The 12,774-nt window shown below is 37.3% G+C and overlaps 1 long non-coding RNA gene across 2 annotated transcripts in view; it reads left to right on the top strand.

Moving 5' to 3' along the window:
* The window catches only part of LOC121470130 (uncharacterized), a 72,105-nt gene extending 59,541 nt beyond the window's left edge, over positions 1–12,564 (top strand). For both annotated transcript variants that reach the window (XR_012056492.1, XR_012056491.1), the window contains exon 2: positions 6,878–12,564. This is a non-coding gene — a long non-coding RNA (uncharacterized lncRNA). The remainder of the gene's footprint in view (positions 1–6,877) is intronic.
* The last annotated feature ends 210 nt before the right edge of the window (positions 12,565–12,774 follow it).

Raw genomic sequence — 12,774 nt, forward strand, 5'->3', positions numbered from 1 at the left:
AAGATGCGGGTTTCCATGTGGTGCTGTGCTGCTGTGATTTATTAAATTTCACCCATTCTTGCCTTAGAATTGGGAAAATTAAGCCCGTATGTGTTATCACGTGATATCCTGTTCACATTCTACTTTTTACACTATCTCAATTTAATTTATCTTCACTTATATTAAAGGTTTTCGTCCAAAAGCTCTTTCCTATAAACCATACCAATAAATTCAATGCAAGGAAGGCGAGACATCAGCTTTTCACTCAGAGGAATAGAGCACAAAAGAGGAAGCCTTCAAGATCCTACTATCCATCCTTTTACCTGATAAGTATATAAAGAACATAGTATTAAGAGTAAGGGCTGAAGAGTTAATGTCTTGCATTAATCTCCCCCGTTATATTATGTTAAGCAATATCTTCCTCAAATGACTGTACAATGCAGTACTAATAGTAAAATAAGTTTCATGTCAGGATTTAATAAGAATTGTAGCCGTTGAATAATTTTCTTTATTTAAATGCATGACAGAAGTGCATCCCAAATAATATAAATACATCTGCTTTGAAACTTGCTGAGACTGGTGGGATTGGTGAAAATTTACAGCCAGACCACTCAACAAAAGATTCCTCAGTTTTCTCTCATCATGCACAATTATGAGTTTTGACTTCAAATACTTATAATTACAGTATTCTGAAATGATGTCCTAAATATATATGTTTCACAGCATGACTGTGACTTCCAGCAAATTCTCTTGTCTGAGGTGCTTGGTAAAGTAAAACTGAATTAGTGAGAGTACAATAAGCAAGTTACAGTATTTAGATACAATAACCAAAAATAAAGTCAATTTAATCTTCCAAAGTAGGACAGCTTTTCAGTGTATTTGTGACTATGGCGATTTAGCAGTAGATTCCAACTTGCATTTTAATAGCAAACTTACATAATTGTGAGTCCTGGTGTGGTACTGCTGAGTGTATTCAGGATGGAATTACTAGTTAGACAGATCCTGCTTAGCCTTGTAGTTAAAACATGCTAATAATTTACACATGTGTGTGACAGATGATAATAACCATCTTTATAATCACCTTTGGATATCTATTTTCTTCCTTGCTCAACACTACCTAAAAAGGAAAATCAGTATTAGTGGTCAAGGAGATTAACAGTAAAGATTCTTGGGGTGTAATTTTTTTATCATTTAGCTAGTTTTGTCAATGAGAATGTACAATATTTTTGCAACATATAATTTTAAATAAGTGCTTTTAATTTATTTATTAGTTTTCCTATTTATTTATTTGTAGACAATATGTATTTGTGCATGTACATAAAGATATTCACAAGGAAAAAATATTAGATGCATTTAAGAGATTTTTGGGTGCTCAGACTTAGTAAAGTATGGAGGATATTTTTTGTTTTGACAGAAAAATTATTTGATTTTGGCAATATTAGTTGCATATGCCTTCTTCATTCCTACATGATTGATTGTAACCAGTGCTAGTCATTACATAACTTGAGACAAATGTTTTGCTTTAAGTTTTCTATGCCTTAGATTCTCTAGTTGAGGAATGGTTGAGGAAAAAATCATCTACTTCTCAGGGTGTTGGGAGGCTTAATTAAGTGTTTATAAAGCATTTTAAGACTTTTGCATGGACAGCATTACAGGCATGTAATGTAATACTATTATTACTGTATATTGAAATTACTTTTTATCTCTGGCAATTTCCCACTAGTTTAGAAAATTAGTCTAATCTAAAATATGGGCCAAATATATAGAATTGCTGCAATTGCTTTAGTAAAAGTTCAATGATGGACTCATTTTGACTTTTATCTTCAATAATCTTTCCTTAGAGTCTCCCAGAAACACAGAACTGGAGCTATGCTTCTAATTGTTGGCTTCAGGCTAAAACTTTTGATCACTTTCTTTCTCTACTTTCTGTTAAACTCACTGAATGAAAAGGCTTGATAAGATTTTATACTGTCTAATTCATTATTTTGGGGAATATGAAAGACAAATTTGACCTTCCGAATTTTCAGTCTAAACTTTGGTAACAGGGAGCATTCTCATTCTTGTTTTCATTCATATTAATGCTGCATCTATCTCTTTTGCCCTGTAAAAAGCCATTAATATTGTTCTATTAACCTCTTTCTAAGTAATAATGACCTTTCCCCTGAAAATGTAATTATTGGACTTTTTTTTCCCACAATAAATCTCATTTATTTGAAAGTTTGGCCTTGTGCACTTTCTCTGCCATTTCCTTAAAAAAAAAAAATCATGCTTTATTTTCAAATAAGTACATTATTTTTATGCAGAAGGGTGTTCTGTAGTGCATGCACTTGGTCATAATTGGAGAGGAGGTGATGATGCTCAGTTTGATTATTTCTCTGCCTTTAGAAAGAAAAAAGCTGTAGTGACCATCTTCTGCATTCCTTCATTTCTCACCAGTGGCCTGGCTGTTTGTAGCTGCAGTTTTTTGCAAATAATTTCTGGCCAGGTCAGTTTGGCTTTTGCTGGTGTCCAGCTCAAACAATCTCTGCTTCAACAGACAGAGCTCCTGTGCCCTTTCTGCAGCAAACAGTGATTGTTTCCAGTGTTACCTACAAAACCTTTTTCACCATTAGCTCCTGAGAGGAGGAAGGAGGAGAAAAGTGGCACATCTCCTGATGTGTGTGGCAATGCAAACTTCTGAAGGTACTGGAGGGGAGGCAGGGGAAGAGCTCTCATTGCACTCCTGATCTTCAAGCTGTTGCTTTTGCCAGGGGAGATGATGAGAAAACTTTCCTGTATTCTAAAGAATTCAACAGTAATAAAAGCATCTACAACATCTCCGTATCCTTGGTGAAGGAGCGGCTGTAGCAGAGGGAATTTTCTTCAATCCAGTGAAACAATGCTAAGAAGCAGTGTAAAGAGCAGTATTATTGTCCTGGTTCTTCTCCATTCCCCATTCTACTCTTGTTGGAGGAGTTGGTAGCTGGTTGAGGTCAGATAATGGAGGAACTTTTCCTCTTCTCTGGCCATTTTCTTTCCCAATTATGAAGAATCCTATAAGAAGAAATGTGCAAATCCATGTAGTTTTCCCTTCCTAGGCAGGTAAGAAAAACATCTGTAATCACGTATAGGGGAAAAATATTTTTGTCGTTATAGCTCTAGGATGGAAAACAGAAAAAGCAGATTCAGAGTCTGGGATAGGGGTTTTGGGTTTTTTTTTTTTTTGTTTTTTTTTTTTTTTTTGTAATTGGACCTATCAAAATACAAATTTCTGAAAACATTAACTTAAATAAGGGTAGAAATTACAGGCTGCATATTAGGATATAGAAAGTGAGGCTCAGTCTTGGAGGATTCTCCAAGAATGCCAGAAAATGGATGTTAACTGTGTACCATGGACAGAGAGAATGTACCTCCATGTATTCTCCCCATTGATCTTCCAGATTATTCAGACATGTTGTAATGAATATTAACACAGAAAAAAGACTTTGTACCAGGTAGGTAGGTAGACATGAAACATACCATATGCACAATTTTAATATGCAGAATTTTAAAAAATTATGTTTTTTCTAACATTTGTTTGAATTTCATCCTTCAGAAAACTGCATTTTCTTCATATTTCCTGACTCTGACTCATCAAAATGAGCTCTGCTAGTCACATCAAATGATGTGTTTCATAGAATAAGACAGGAAAAGCAGCACACTGAGTCACTGTCACAGGGAGGGTGGTTGCCAAACCCCTATTAGACAACATAGGGAAAAGCAAACATATTAAATGACTGGGGTCACAGAAACACAGTGTAGTGGCAGGAAATCACTTACAATCAGGTGAACATGAGTCTCTACATCTTTTTAGTCTGTTTTTTAAGGAAGTGAGACATGTGCTATCATGATGTTTACCTATCAGCTCCTGCCCCCACTAACTATGAAAGCTCTTGGCCACTCTCCATAAAATTTGTTGAGGTAGTAGAAGTCTCAGAAACAAAATGTTCTTAAGTAATTTCCTAAAAGCTGATGTTTGTACAAAGTGGGGAGTTATCTCTTGCATCCTCCTGAGAAAAGGGCTGTAATTCTGATGCAGCCATCACCTGCTCCATGTGCCATGCTGCGCTGGCCACTGTCCCACCTGCACTGGCTGACCTGGCTGGGGTCTCAGCTCAGCACAGAACAGCCTGCCCCTTGCCCCACAGTCACAGAAGAATTTGTGGGTGTTTTACACCTGGGTCATCCTTAGGGATGTGGCAGAGGAAATGGAAGTATGAGATGGCAGTGGAGACTTTATGTGATGTTACACTAGGCATGGTGATGACAAACAGTGAGAGAAAGTGGTGTGGAAAAAATAGAATTGCAATATAAAACTGCTACAAACCAGGATTCCTTTTTCCTGGTGAAAATATTTCAGTTCTGTCTAGGTTCAACAAGTTCCTTTAGTTTAATTTATAACCTTATTCTGAGTACTCAGGTTCTGCCCCTTCCTAGAGGCACTTAAGCTTCTGGTTCAGCTCCCTTAGGAATGAAGGTCTGTGCAACAACACTGTTTGTCTCCTGTGAGCAAAGTCAGTTGAAAACAAGGCCCAGATTTGATAAACTTGATTGAGGAATGGAAGTCCCTATTTAATTTCCTGTAAGTTTAATGAAAATGAGTAAGTGGCTAGAAAAAATAGTTTATGCTAATTATCCCTCAGCAAGCCAAAATCAGCTGGCTAGACAAACAGCCTTCTCCTGGACTAACTATAGCAAGAATTATCTTTTCTTTGCTGGGGTATTGTTCTGACAGGGAAAATGAAGGATATAGGATAAACATTTGTATGACATTGGCATTTCATTTGTCTTCTGCTGAAACAATCTGACTGCTTTGACAAAATTTTCATTTTTTAAATATGTAGGTGGGAAGAATAACTACAAAAACTATCACAGCATATAATTATTTCCTTTTTTTTCCTTCCATTGATTCATCTTTGAAATTTGATAACTGTCCATAATATCTGGGTTATTTTTTAGGCTGGTGATTTTTACAAATACCCTGATTCTCATTAGGAAAGCAACATGTATAATTCACCTGATTTACTTCAATTATTATTATATTTTAACAGACTCATGAACAGAAAGTGAAAATCTGGCAATTCCATTATAATAGCATGTTGAAGTGGATTTGATTTTCTTTTTATCACTATAAATTTGCTCATGTCTTCAACAGGCTTAAGGAGAAACAAAGACACACAAGCACACACATTCCATGACAATCTGGACTCAATAATTATAGAATATAAATTGTTACGCTGAAACCCCACTGTTGGCATTTGAGCCAGTTACCAAATCAAACCGATATTCTGCATTTTTTTCCTAGTAACTAATTCTTATCTTTAAATTATCTGGTAGGATTTTTTCTGTGATTTGCTTTTCTTTTCATATTGTTGGTGACACAGAAAGGAATTGTCATCGTAGAGTGTGCCATGTCCACTTACATCAGCATACTGTGGATTTTTGTTTAATGCCATGTATTATTGTAATCTGTCAGAATATAGCATTCCATTCATTACACAGCTCAGATTTTTAAATATTACTGGTGATGGAAATTTGCCAAATTTCTTCCTTAATATTGGAATTTGGGGGGATGCTTTACTGGGGTTTTACTCTTCTGTGTTCATAGGTAAATACCCACATTTCATATTATTGAGGCAACTGCTTATAGATGTGAGCACATTTATCTTCCACTCTAATATCACAGAGGACATAAGGGATAGGAGTTGTATTCCAAATGTACGTAGGAGATGGGAAAGGCTTTGTTGCATCTGCAAATTCAGTTAGCAGGCACTATTCTGTAACTGGTTTCTATTCTAGGATGTACAGAATAGGAACCAGTAGCAGTTTCTGCATCTCTGCACAGATGTCTGATGTTTAGAACTACCAGGACAGAAGGTCTGTGATTTCTTCTTTGCAGATTGACTTAACTGAAGAGTGAAATTTAACCTGGAAGTATTGATGAGAAAACATAGCTCTCACATCCTCTGATGAATGTAAGAGGAAATATTGGGTGAAAAACCCTTACAATTTCTATACAAGCTCAGGAGAAGGGGAAAAAGTAATGAGCATTGAGCCACATAGTCCTGAAGGGAGGACCATCCCAAGTTGCTTTTGTTAGTGAGCTCAAAGAAGGATTGCAAGGATTTTGGCTATCTGAGAGTGAAGATGTTGAGAAGGCAGCACTGGTGCCCATGATAGTCTTCATTTTGAGCATAGTTCAATGGTGCTTCTCTAACTTAACTGAGGAACCCTGTCAAGTACCCTGAAGTCATCAGGATGATGATGGGGAGCACCCTTTTTCTTATACTAGTATGCTCCAATCATAATTCACTTATTTTAAAAAAATTATTGCAACTATAAAACACAGCAGAAAAAAAAATCCTGTTATTTTCAGTCAGTCTTGTTATTTTTATTTTTAATTTATGACAATGGCAAAGAAAAAGAGACTATTAATTCATACTTTTTGGATGTGGAATCAACAAGACTGTGATTGGGTTCTTGCCTTTTCTACAGATAGTGCTCTGCATTGGTTGGATTAGCAAGGCAGCATTAGCAACAGTGGTGTTCTCTGAAACACTTTCAGTTTCTATAGCAGGCTGCTTTTTCTCCTGGACCAAATTTCATTTGAACTTTTGGTTGTGTCTGATTTTGGGAGGTCAGTCTGTGACTCTAGGTATCAAATTCATATGAAAAGAAGTTGCAATGACACTCAGTTTTCCCTGAAAAGCCTTATTTTGAGAATATGTGCAGTCGCTGCAGTAATGTATGTCATTTGGTAACTACTTTGGAAGGTAACATCCTCCACCCCACAAATTTTGCCTGTCATATGCTACTGAGCAAGTCCACACAAAGCTCTCTGTGATCATTCACCTTAAATATATTTTCTTATTTTCAGCAGAAGAGGACTGCAAACCTTCCTTCACATGGTATAGCCTGGCTCACTTCCTGCCTTGGAGAAGATTGTTTCAATACCTGTGAGCACGTGCATTACAAGAGACAGACTTGCTCCTTCCTGCATCAAAAACTGAGCTCTGAATATTTCTCTGGGAACCTTAAGCACAGAGAATTAGCACAGAATGCCTTCCTATCCCTGAAAGAAAAAAGGAGTTGACTGAGGCAGCACCACAGTGACAGGCTGAGGACCAGATCCACATGGCTCAGGAGTGAAAGAGAGAAATGAAACCAAGGCCTCCTACAGCAAATTTCATCCTACGTCTCTTCTCCCTTTCCCATACTAAACTGTATTGTCTTAATCTGGAAACATGATTTATTTCTGAAATATCTAGTGGGTGGCAGAGGTGGGGAGCAAAGCTTCACAAAGCTCCCCAGAGCTGCTGACCGAGGTAAATAGTGTGTCATAACACATTTATCAAATAATAATGGAAACCGTATAGAGCACATAGGAGAGGGAGGGGGAAACACCATTCCCCACTGGGAAGTTACTGAATATTTCAGCCAGTTTATAAAAGTATGTGTACATGTGTTTGGAAGGGGGGAGGTTTTTCTAGCTTCACCTCAGCAAATAAATCATTGGCGTGGGATGTCTGAGCAGACAAGTGAAATGGATGAGCGCATTATGGATCAAGGAGGTGGGATTCCTGCCTTGGTTAGTTTGAGACAGACCACCCAAGCACTGTGGGTCTTAGATGAGACTATAAGTAGTGCTTGTAGAGTTCTGAAAGGCCGAGGCTGCAGCATCTGACATGGTGCGAAGGTGGGGAATAAAATAAAATGGATGGTATTTCCCATATAGCAGGCATGACTTACCTGAGCTGATGTTGTTCCTAGTATTTTTTTTCCTTTGGCTGGATTTCCACTATAGATAAAATGAAAAGGAGAAAATATGACAAAGGTGTAATAGTTATGCCTGTTTTGAAAATAAATTAAAGTTTAGGTCAAGTAAAAAAAAAAGAAAATAAAAATTTAATGATGATGTATTTGTACATTATTCACTGTTTGCCACTAGTCACTTTCAGAATACAGAAGCCATAGTGAGATACTCCCATTGAAATTAAGAATCATGCATCATAACTGGTCTACTGAAGTCATCAAGAATTACTTCTGGAAAAAGACAGCGATTCCATGTGAATAAGGCTTACAGAACATGGATGAACATTACCAAAAAATACCCAAGTTAAAAGGAGCCAGCAAAGACAGTATCTTTATAAATATATGTATAGTTAATACTCTGGAATTTTTGCAAGGAAGATATAGTTATGAAGTTTGGAATGATCATCTTTAACAGGGAAACCTCTTGTAGTGCAACTGATCACCTTTTTATATTTATACATGTCAATCGTGATTGAAGGCTGATCAGTCTACATATAGTATGAATTAGATTAATTTTAGATTGTAAGGAAGCAAAATAGGAAACATAGAAAATTATCCGTATAAAATTATCCTATTTTTATTTTTCTAAGAAAAAATGTGATCTTGATGTTTTTCTACTATAATTTAAAAATTTTATCATGTTTAAAAATTTTGAAGGAATATTGGAAGTTTGTACCAACATTTATCTTATAGTAGACAATCTTAAATTGCTTTAAAATTATTTTAAAACTGTTGCTAAAAAAATTCCAAACATGTTTTTTTAAAAAAATGTTGTTTCCCACCCATGGAATACCTTTCCTCCTGGCTTGATAACATCTGAAAGCAATCCATTAGCGTTTGCAGCCACATGCAGCCTCCCACCCTGCCAGGTCAGACACTGCTTTTGCTTGGCGACTGGGCCAGAGGCTGTAAGGTGAAGCCTTGGGAAAGCTCAGCTTTAACACCTGCCAGGGGATGGCCTGGCCACACAGGGGAGGTGCTGCTGGTTTTCAGCTTCAGCATTAATAGTGTGTCTACCTACATCTCCCCTGAAGTTTTGATTTGGTGCAGTATCATTCATTTGGTGCTTTAAATTGTGTAGTGCAACTTTTTCTCCCCATGCTCTTGAATGTCTGCTCTGTTTCAAAAGTTGCTGAGTTTTGCCTGCAAGAGAAGATTTTTTTTTCCCTCAAGTTTTAAGGGGGACTAACTGTTCCTGGGCAGGGGATGAACAGATGGTGTTTGTGCTGGAGAACAAGGCTGCAAGAGACTGGAAAGAATCCTTCTCTGCCCAAGGGCTTTAGGCACCCAAGCAACTGATCTACAGCCAGTGCTATAAACCGGGGGCTATGGTTGCAGCTGTGATCTCTGCATGAGATTTACAGCCCCTGGATTTGCCCCTGCTGTGTTCCCAGCCTGACTAAAGCAACTTGCTACATTCCCAGCATATCCTTGCAGAACATGTTGCACATCAGGCTGGGGGATATTTTTGAGGCTGTTCCACAACTCCATCAGTTCATGTAGTCTACCTACAGCCTGGCCACTGGTGGGAAAGTTCTTCCCTGTCTCAAGCCCATTCTTGCCACTAAATGTGGTGTTATCTAGGTTCTTAGCTACAGTAGTGATTAGTTCTCTAGATACTAATAAAAAAGTAAAAAAAAAATGCCAGGTACTGCTGAAGTAAAAGGAAAATTCCCTTTTAAAAAGTTTATTCAGGGTTTTGTTACCACTGAAACTATTGGGATATTACCCTATTTTTCTACTGCTGGTGTCTGTGCACTGAGGCTAATTGCACTCATTTGTGTAGAAGTTTAGCAGTTAAACAACTGTACAGTGAGAGAGAGGACAGAAAAGAGAGCTGCCCTGAATGGCAGAAAAGCAGCAAGACAGAAAGGGAAGATCTGTGATCCTGTGAATCCCCTTGCCTTCTCTGCTCCCTTTTCTAGAAGTTTCTCCATCAAGAGGTCCTTTGTAAAGGACCCTTCTTGCTGTGTCTGCTGTGCACCTCCTTAGCACTTTCTCAGCTTGCCATGTTTAAGGCAACCTCAGAGAGTGAAACCCATGCCTGATAACTCTGCAGCTAAATTAATATGTAAGAAATGCAGTATTAAAAAGGGCCAGAAAAGACTGATTTGTTGTTGAAAGCGTTGTCTAATGCATATTGTTGAAAGGATTCTTCTATGCAAAGAAGACAGGTTTCCTTGACATAAAGAATAGGCCTTGATCCCATAATTATTTTGGCAGGTGCTTAATTCCCAAAGTGTGAGTTATCCTATGAAATTCAATGCACATAGTGAAACAAAGGAGTGGGAAGGGAGGAGGAAGGGATTACATATGCTGAGAGAAAGGCAAGAGGGGCTCTCTGAAAAAATGGGTCTGAAAGGAGGATTGAAGGAGGAGAGGAAAGGTGATTGGCGGATGAGAACAGGAAAGCAATTCACATTTGAAGTTGAATCAGCAGTTGCTGACATGAATGTGACACTAATGGAAAGAATTTGGAAAAAGAAGGGATATAAGGTAATAGATTTGTTCTCTTCAAAACATTCTGTGTGCAGGTAATAACATGTAGAGTTTGTTTATAATAACTTAAAGTGACATCTTTTGGTTTCAAAGTGAATTCATGGTCAGAAACAAGAAATTCCACAATTACCAGTTTTTCTTTCGCTTTCCTTCTTTCTTGAAATTTATTTCTGGAAGTCATTAAAATTCTGATCCCATCACTTGTAACAAATGATGTGAAGTGTTAGGTACAGTACTTGGAATATATGTTTGTTAAAATGAAGGAAGAGACTCTTCCAACACTTTGGGATTTTATGAATGATTTACATCTGGTGCTAAAGTTCATAAATGAAACGTGGGAGAACCAGATGCTTCATTTCTTGACTGCATCGTGTCTGCACATACTGATGGTGAATTGAAAACAGGAATGTCTCATAAATCAAGAAAATCTATTTTTGTACTCTTGATTTCTATTCTGAACATCCATATAATGCCCAAACAAAAGTGGTAAAATTGGTTCCTTGAGAAACCCTTTATGTTTAGTAACAGTGTGGACATGTTAATAAAAAAGCAAAAAAAAAAAAAAAAAGAGAGAGAAAAAGGATCAAATTTTCAGACTAAAAAGTGCTCACTCATAATGATCAACCATTCTTGGAGATAAACATTGAAGACACTTCATTTAGCAAGAGAAAGACTGAATGGAACTTCTGGGCAAACTCAGTTGGCCATACAAAGAGCTGTGGTGTATAGTAAGGTGACATTTCTCAGCTTTTGGCATTGATGGAAATTTACTGACATGATAAAAGAAGGCAGAATCTGGCCCACCAACTGAATAGGAAGATTGGAGCCCATATTTGGGGAGAGATGTAAAATAAAGATGTTTAATTTTTCCATCAATGTTTTGGAATGTGCTCTTAGCCTACCCTGTTTTCTTGTTGACATCTTCTACTGGCCTAAGAACTGTAAACAATGCATCTCATGATGTTTATTTAGTTGCCACTAAAACTTTTGTAAATAGGATTTTAAAATATACTTTATTGTTATAATGAAAGAATAAGCACATTTCTGTCTAAAGGGTTTTTTAAATAGAACTAATAGGTTCCCACTTCCTTGATTTCATAGTATGTGTTTATACACACATTTTAAATTATTATATTACAGTACCAAAACTACCTGTGAGAAATGGCAGGGTAACAATAACAATTTTGGATGAACAAGTTGTACCAAAGGGTTACCAAGTACCAGCTGATGCGTGGTAGTGCCCACGTGTTTCCTCTCAGCCTCCAACAAATGCAGGTGATTGGAGTGGGTTCAGTTCTCCGTGCAGGTGTGTGAGGCTGACTTGACTCACCTTGCAATGCTGTGGGGGGAACAGTGTGCATCCAGGCAATTCTTGCAGCTCAACAGAAACTTGTTACCTTGTGGGATCTTGTTTGTGTGTCTAAGCCCTAGATGTGCATACCTTGCTATTTCTGTTAACAATTGAAAACAAATATTTATTTAAATTTATTTGCACATCCTACACACAGATTGAGTGTAGGTGTGCTGACAGAAGGGAGATTTTAGGAAGGATTTCATAAAGGTGAAGGAAATGGCTTGGCAGCTGGGTTTCAAGGAGGCACCCCAAATGCAAGGAGCAACCCCAAACCATGGAGGGCCTTGTGATGGTATCGGGGTATGCACGGCTGGCAGAGGAGGCAGAGCTTGTGAGCTGGGGCAGCTGACCTGGCTTTCAGAGGCAGGTAGGCAGATTGTATAAACACACCATTAGCTTATGTATCTGCTACTCCAGTATTTCTCTTGTGGAAGCCAGTGGATTTTTTTTTTTTTTTTTTTTAATAAGGAGAAGATCAAGCTATTTTAGGGGGAATATTCCATTTTAGGTTGGGCATTGTACCCACTTTCAGGCTGAGGTGGAGTCACTAGAAGTGACAGAAATGCCCTGAACTCCTGTTAGTTACTTTGCTGCTCAAAATCTGTCCCTAACTAATACAAATTGCTATATGTCATAAAACACAAAGGAAAGCTCTTTTCCCACCAAATATCAGAAAAGTGCTCTCTTTTCTGAACTGCAGAAGTAACAGAAATGATGTGTTAATTTCACATTCTATTCATGTAGGCCCTAATAAAAGCTATTATAAAATACAATTGTGTGGAGACAAAAAGAGAGATAATATCACTATAGCTCAATATAAAATTTAAGTAATTAAGACATGAAAACTATTACACAATTTACTATGAATGCAATGTGAATAATAAAAGGTTTAACCATTTCAATTCTGTTTTGGTGTTTTGTTTTTTCTTTTTTCTTTTTTTTTTTATAGCATCTTTTGAAAATGTTTGAGGTTGAAATATTGAAATATAAAGATCTAAATTCCATTTTATTTCAGAAGTTGAGCAGGGCTGAAAAGTAAGGTTTTCCAAAGAAGTCTTGTATGTATTTTTAGCTATTGGTGTAAACTTGGCACTCTGCCACATAATGGATTC

This window comes from Taeniopygia guttata, chromosome 5, assembly GCF_048771995.1.
Source record: "Taeniopygia guttata chromosome 5, bTaeGut7.mat, whole genome shotgun sequence".
Taxonomy (NCBI): Eukaryota; Metazoa; Chordata; class Aves; order Passeriformes; family Estrildidae; genus Taeniopygia; species Taeniopygia guttata.